This window comes from Vespula vulgaris, chromosome 2 (assembly GCF_905475345.1).
Source record: "Vespula vulgaris chromosome 2, iyVesVulg1.1, whole genome shotgun sequence".
Classification (NCBI taxonomy): domain Eukaryota; kingdom Metazoa; phylum Arthropoda; class Insecta; order Hymenoptera; family Vespidae; genus Vespula; species Vespula vulgaris.
The window spans coordinates 1,881,097-1,887,069 of record NC_066587.1 but is presented as its reverse complement, the minus strand read 5'-3'; the positions used below and the strand labels follow the sequence as shown (position 1 = coordinate 1,887,069).

General features: G+C 41.2%; 1 protein-coding gene across 4 annotated transcripts in view; it reads right to left on the bottom strand.

The window, feature by feature from the left end:
- The window catches only part of LOC127061462 (lateral signaling target protein 2 homolog), a 45,476-nt gene extending 43,198 nt beyond the window's left edge, over positions 1 to 2,278 (bottom strand). For 2 of the 4 annotated variants that reach the window (XM_050988353.1, XM_050988354.1), the window contains exons 1-2: positions 1,935 to 2,278; positions 1 to 49 (exon numbers count right to left, since the gene is read on the bottom strand). The exon at positions 1 to 49 is cut by the window's left edge and continues 1,105 nt beyond it. The gene's annotated coding sequence lies outside the window, so the exon portion shown is untranslated. Of the gene's footprint in view, positions 50 to 1,489; positions 1,892 to 1,934 lie in introns of those variants that run through there. The other 2 variants (XM_050988351.1, XM_050988352.1) reach the window with 2 other exon arrangements.
- Positions 2,279 to 5,973: the final 3,695 nt, after the last annotated feature.

The window sequence follows — 5,973 nt, the reverse complement described above, 5'->3', positions numbered from 1 at the left end:
GCTGGGGCTGGTGCTGCTGCTGCTGGCTGGCACTCCTCTTATTTTTCTTCTAAATAAAAAAAGAAAAAAAAACGTAGGCTTTCCTTCTCTATCTATCTATCTATTTATCTATCTATGTATCTATCTATCTCTATTTCTTTCTCTCTCTCTCTCTCTCTCTCTCTTTCTCTGTCTCTCGAAACACTTTCTTAGCTGCTATCGGGGGCCTGAGAAAGCAGAAGAGACACTCCCAGCACTATCGCAGGGCACGGACCAACGAGGGCTCTCGTTCGCGCGTTGTACGTGAGTGCGCGCGTGCCGTCTCTCTCTCTCTCTCACTCTCTCTCTTTCTATCTACCTATCTATCTCTATCTATCTATCGTTCTCTCTTTCTCTCTCTGGCGAATGCATGGTGCTGCTGCTGTTACTGTTACTGGTGTTACTGTTGATATCAGTGTGTCGTTGCCGTTCGCTGTTACTGTTACTGTTACATCGCTATTACTATTGCTGTTACTGCCTCGCTGATGTCTCTCTAACAAAACACGCACCGTGCACGCAAACGCAAACCTAACGTACACGGTTCACGCGCACGCATAGGCGCATATTAATCCGACGAATAATCGACGAAGAAAAAATTCGTCTCGCCAAAACGCGTGTCAGTTTTTCTTTCTTTCTTTCTTTCAATAGATAGATAGATAGATAGATAGATAGATAGATAAATAGATGGATAGATAGAGATACTGAGAGAGAGAAACAGAGAAAGATAGATAGAGAAAAAGATCCTCCTTTTCTGGTTGTGTAGTGAGAAAGTATGATAAGTACGTCGTCCACACAAACACACACACACAGCAGAAAGGCAGACAGAACAGAGAGATGGAGAGAGACAGTACGAGAAGAAGAACAGAGACAGAGAGAGTGAGAGAGAGAGGAGTCACTCGAGGAGCCTCGCGTATTCCACCACGGGAAACGGAGAGAGAAAGAAACGACACTCGAACGTCAGCGGCGCTCCTTATTCTTCCTACTCTAGGAAAAATCGTCTTGCTCCTTCTTCTTTTAATCGAATGTTTTCGATCGAAAAACTGCTTTTTTCCTTCTTCCTTGCTTTCTTTTTTCACTTCTTTTTTCTCTTTTCTCTCTCTCGTTTTTCGTCTTATTCTTTCACTCGTCCCCGCCCCCGCTACCATCCCACCCCACCCTACTCCTTTTGGACGAACGAGAGAGAGAGAGAGAGAAAGAGAGAGAGTGAGTGAGAAGGAGATATGACAGATAGAGGGGAAGAGTTTGAGGAGAGGGATGTAAAAATTTGCCTCCTCGAAATCGACAATGCACACGAGTTTATCTCATTCCCTCGACACCAACACAACACAACACTAGAAAATACGACGCTCTTTTTTTTCTCTCTCTTTACGTATCTATCTTCGTCCGAAGAGAGAGAGAGAGACGAGCTTGTATATATATATATATGCATGTCTTCTCTCTCTCTCTCTCTCTCTCTCTCTCTCTCTCTTACTCTTTTCTCTCTGTCGTTCTCGTTCTCGTTCGTTAACTTCTAACTCGTTCCTCTGGTTCCTTTCTCCGTGTCACATAGGATACGCACACAACACACCACACGACCAACAACCATACGCAGAGAGACGAAGAGTGCGGGGATCCGGGCGGGACCCGGAGTTAGGGCAAAAAAGAGAGAGAAAGAGAGAAGAAAAAAGAAAAAAATAACAGCAAGGAAGAAAGGAAGGAAGGAAGGAAGGAAGAAACGAAGGAAGGAAGGAAGCAAAACTCTCGGCTACGGGTTTTCGCGCGTCACGCCGCAAACTCGGAACTCGGGAAGAACCAGCGAGTATTGGTTGGTTGGTTGGTTAAGTTGGTTAAGTTGGTTGGTTGTTGTTGTTTGCGTTTGTTGTTCGTCGTCGTAAAAAAAGAATTATTATATCTAAATATCGATAATATTATATTACTCGTAAATGACGTATAATAAGTCGTCATCGTGACATCTGGGTTGATTATTCCGATCCTTCCGCACAGATCAATTCGTCCTTTCTTTATTTCGTATTCTTCTTAATTAATATTTCTATTACTTCTTTCTCTCTCTCTCTTTCTCTTTCTAGCCTATTCGATTTTTTTTCTATGTAAATCGTTTTGTTAATCGCGTATTATAATCGCGCCGGGCCCTTCGCGGGCCCTTCTTTTACGAGGACGGAACTTTAAACGTGACTACGACACGGCTCACCGACCCGACACGGACTAAGCTACTAAAGCTTACAACGCGAACAGTCGAACGACTACGACTGGTCGCGAACTTCGCGAGAGAGTTACGGTGTAACAGCGCCACCTGCGGCGTTGCCACATATCATTCGTTCGTTCGTTCCTTCGTTCTCCACTCTCTTCGAACGAACGAACGAACGGCCGTCGCCGTTGCCGCCGCCGCCGCCGCCGCTGCCGCCGTTGCCGTCGTCATCGTCGTCGCCGCCGCATTATCGAGGGAAAGAGAGAGAGAGAGAGAGAGAGAGAGGGAGGGAGAGAGAGAGAAGGAGGGAGAAAGAGAGAGATCGCGAATCGCGCTACTCGAGCCGTACACACCACACACTATCCGCTCACACACGAGCGTTGACGGTGGTCGACGGTCATCGACGTGCTCGCTCTCCGCCGAGAGAGTCTCCTATAAGTTCCTACGATCGATTCTTTTCTCTCCCTTCGATATCGAATAACCTTACACACTTATTCCCTCTTTCTCTCCCTCTCTCTCTCTCTCTACTTCTATCTCTATCTCTGTCCTTTACTTCTTATTCTCCTTTTTCTTTCTCTTTTTATCTTCTCTCTTCTTTTCTTTCTTTACCGCGTGATCACTTTTGCTTCCCTCAAAAACCATACAAAGTTCTTTTCCAAGGGTGTTACGAGAGAACGAGAGAGAGAGGGAGAAAGAGATTATAGTTTTACATAATCAATTCCAAAACCAAATTTACGTTTTGAAAAATACATACGTACATACGCATATAAGTACGTACGTACGTACATATATACAACATATACACATATATTATCGAAATTATACGATTTATGTATATAATCAAACCGATCGCGCATCTCTGTCCGTAACGCATCTCCTCTATCTCTTTCTATCCTTTCCATCTGTCACAATCATCCCTCTCTCTATCCTTCCAACGCATCGCAGTGCATTCGACGTTGGCCTTGTCGACCGAGGTGGTCTCTCGAAACTTACGTACTTACGTACACATCGTACATACATATATAAACACACACACACACACTTTATACGTATATAGGAAAAGAGAAACGCGAATTGGTTCGTTCCCTACGATTCTTCGTCAAGTTATTTTTTTCTTCTTCAGTAAATACAATGTTAAAATTTGAAGAAATTAACGAGAACGATTATCGACATCCGCTCTTTTTTTTTTCTTTTGCCGTTTTTATTTCCCTTTTTTCTTTTCTTTTCATCCTTGCTCATTAAAAGTCAGCGTTATGATTAAAAGAAAAAAAGAAGAAAAAAAGTGTTCTTATATATTGGAGAATTCGATAAGTAACGGCCAGGGTCCCGATATAAATTGATCCGCACCTGGTGCGGCCTCTACCCCGCCTATACCCCCACCACCGTCTCTTCCTCCCACCGTCTCTCTACTACCATGAAACTCATTCACTCTTTCGCTCCTTCTCTCTTCGTCTCCCTCCTACTCTCACAGTCTCTCTCTCTTTCTCTCTCTTTCTCCATCAAGGTGAGTCTTGCTCTCGTCCAATAGTTCTTTCTCTCTCTCTCTCTCTCTTTCCTTGTCTCTATCTCTCTCATTCATTCTTTCTTTCTTTCTTTCTTTCTTTCTTTCTTTCTTTCTTTCTTCCTTCCTCACGCTTTTTCCCGTTCCCTCGAATGAATGGTCCGATTTAGAGAGGGCAACTTCTCGCGGCGCCGGAAGTAGCCGAGAACCGACGGAAATTCACGAGAGTTCGGTACTTGCCACGTTAAACGAATCTAATCTATCTTTCTCTTTCTCTCTCTGTCTCTCTCTCTCTCTCTCTCTGTCTCTCAACTCTGTATCTCGTGTCTCGTTCTCGCGTCTAGTTTCTAAGATCTTTATCGCTATCGAATTAAAAACAAATTTCTCGTTTATCCTATTTCTCTGTTTACTTAAGAAAAGCTTTACTATACTTTAAAAGCAAAATAAAATTCAAAAAGAAATTAAAAAGTAGATAGAGAAAAAAATGTAAGCTTGCGACGGAGATCGAGCAGTGGAAAAAAAGCACACCATGCTACGAAGAGAGGAGTTCTGCTAAAGAGCCAAGAGCGTTACGGAAAAGCGAGTCGCCTCGCTTTGACCCCGTAACGAACGTGAGCCTAGAATGTACTCGCGTGTTTTTCTCTCTCTCTCTCTGCTATACATATATATATATATGTATATATATTATAATATGTATATATGTTATATATATGTTATAAATATATATACATGCGTATATATATATATATATGCATATATGTATGTAAGTATAGGTATATAGGAACGGTGCCATTTTTCCCGCGACTTTTCGTGCGTGAAATTGTATACTTTATCTCACACGCTCTCCGCTATTTTCATTTCTCAAGGAACGATCCTGTTCGCATATTTTTCTTTTTTTTCTTTTCTTTCTTTTTTTTTCTATCTCTCCTCTCCCCTCTTTTTTTCTCTCTTTCTCTTTTTTTTTCTCCTTCTTCTTCTTCTTCTTCTTCTTTTTCTTCATCTTTTTTTTCATATGCATGCGTGCGTACATGCGTGCGTGCGTACGTAGTGCGTGCGTACGTATGTGTGTATGAGTGTGTATGTTTTTTTTTTCGTTCAACCACCTCACATCGAGTGCACGGACTCTCTCTGTAACGGTAGTTGAATAGTTTAATGAGACTCCCGCGCATAAGTACGCCGTACAACGATTTGCATGGGGCCTTAATAGGATTTCCAATGGAATTTTCTCTTTTTTATTTATTTTATTTTTTTTTCCATTTTTTTTTCAACGTTAAACGCGTGTCGCGATCCAGGTATAAGCGCACGCGCGCGCGCGCGCGCTGTCACACACTCATATATGTATAATTTTGAATTGACATGACGTATACATTGAAAATGATATATATATATATATGTATAAACACACGTATGAATTAAATATTCGGATTTTTATCCACGTTTGTGGGTGTTCGGAAAAGAAAAATGAAGAATAAAAAAAATATTTGTTGTCATCGGTTCGTTACGATTTACATACCTTTAGTCTCGCATTACAATTTGTTTGTTCATTCTTTTCTTTTCTTTGTTTCTATTATTTTTTTTAATGAGGCCATATTGAAACATGATATTTCTTTTCTTTCTTTCTTTCTTTGTTTTTTTTTTTTAATGACGCCATATTGAAATATGATTTTTCGCTAACGAGAGATAAATAGAAAGATAGAGAGACAGAGAGAGAGAGAGAGAGAGAAAGAGAAAGAAATTTCTCAATGTTTTCTTTCTTCCTTTTCACCGCAGCCTCGTCGCCGAAAAAAGAAGAAATTAAAGCAAAAAAGAAATGAAGAAAGTAGAGCAGTATTTTAAGCTTAAAATCGGGGTGCGCCAGAAGATAGCGTCTGTTGCGTTGAAAACAAATTATGCAAGAGAAATATACAAAGTAGGATACATACTTACGTACAACGTGCACGCACCGATGCATATATTCGTACGTACACGTACGTTACCACACACACACACACACACACACATTGCATATATAATACAACATACATACATTTATACATTCATACATACATACGTACAAAGGGGCGCGCACAGCCACGCGCACGCTACGCCGCATCACGTTTTTGGCGTAAGACGGTTGATACAAAAAAAAAAAAAAAGAAAAAAGAAAGGAAGAAAGAAAGAAAGAAAGAAAGAAAGACAGAAGAAAGGAAAAAACAAAAACAAAAAGTAAAGAAAGAATCGCCAGACAAAACCCATGTCAGTCAGAAAATGACTCGAACGCAATGCGTGT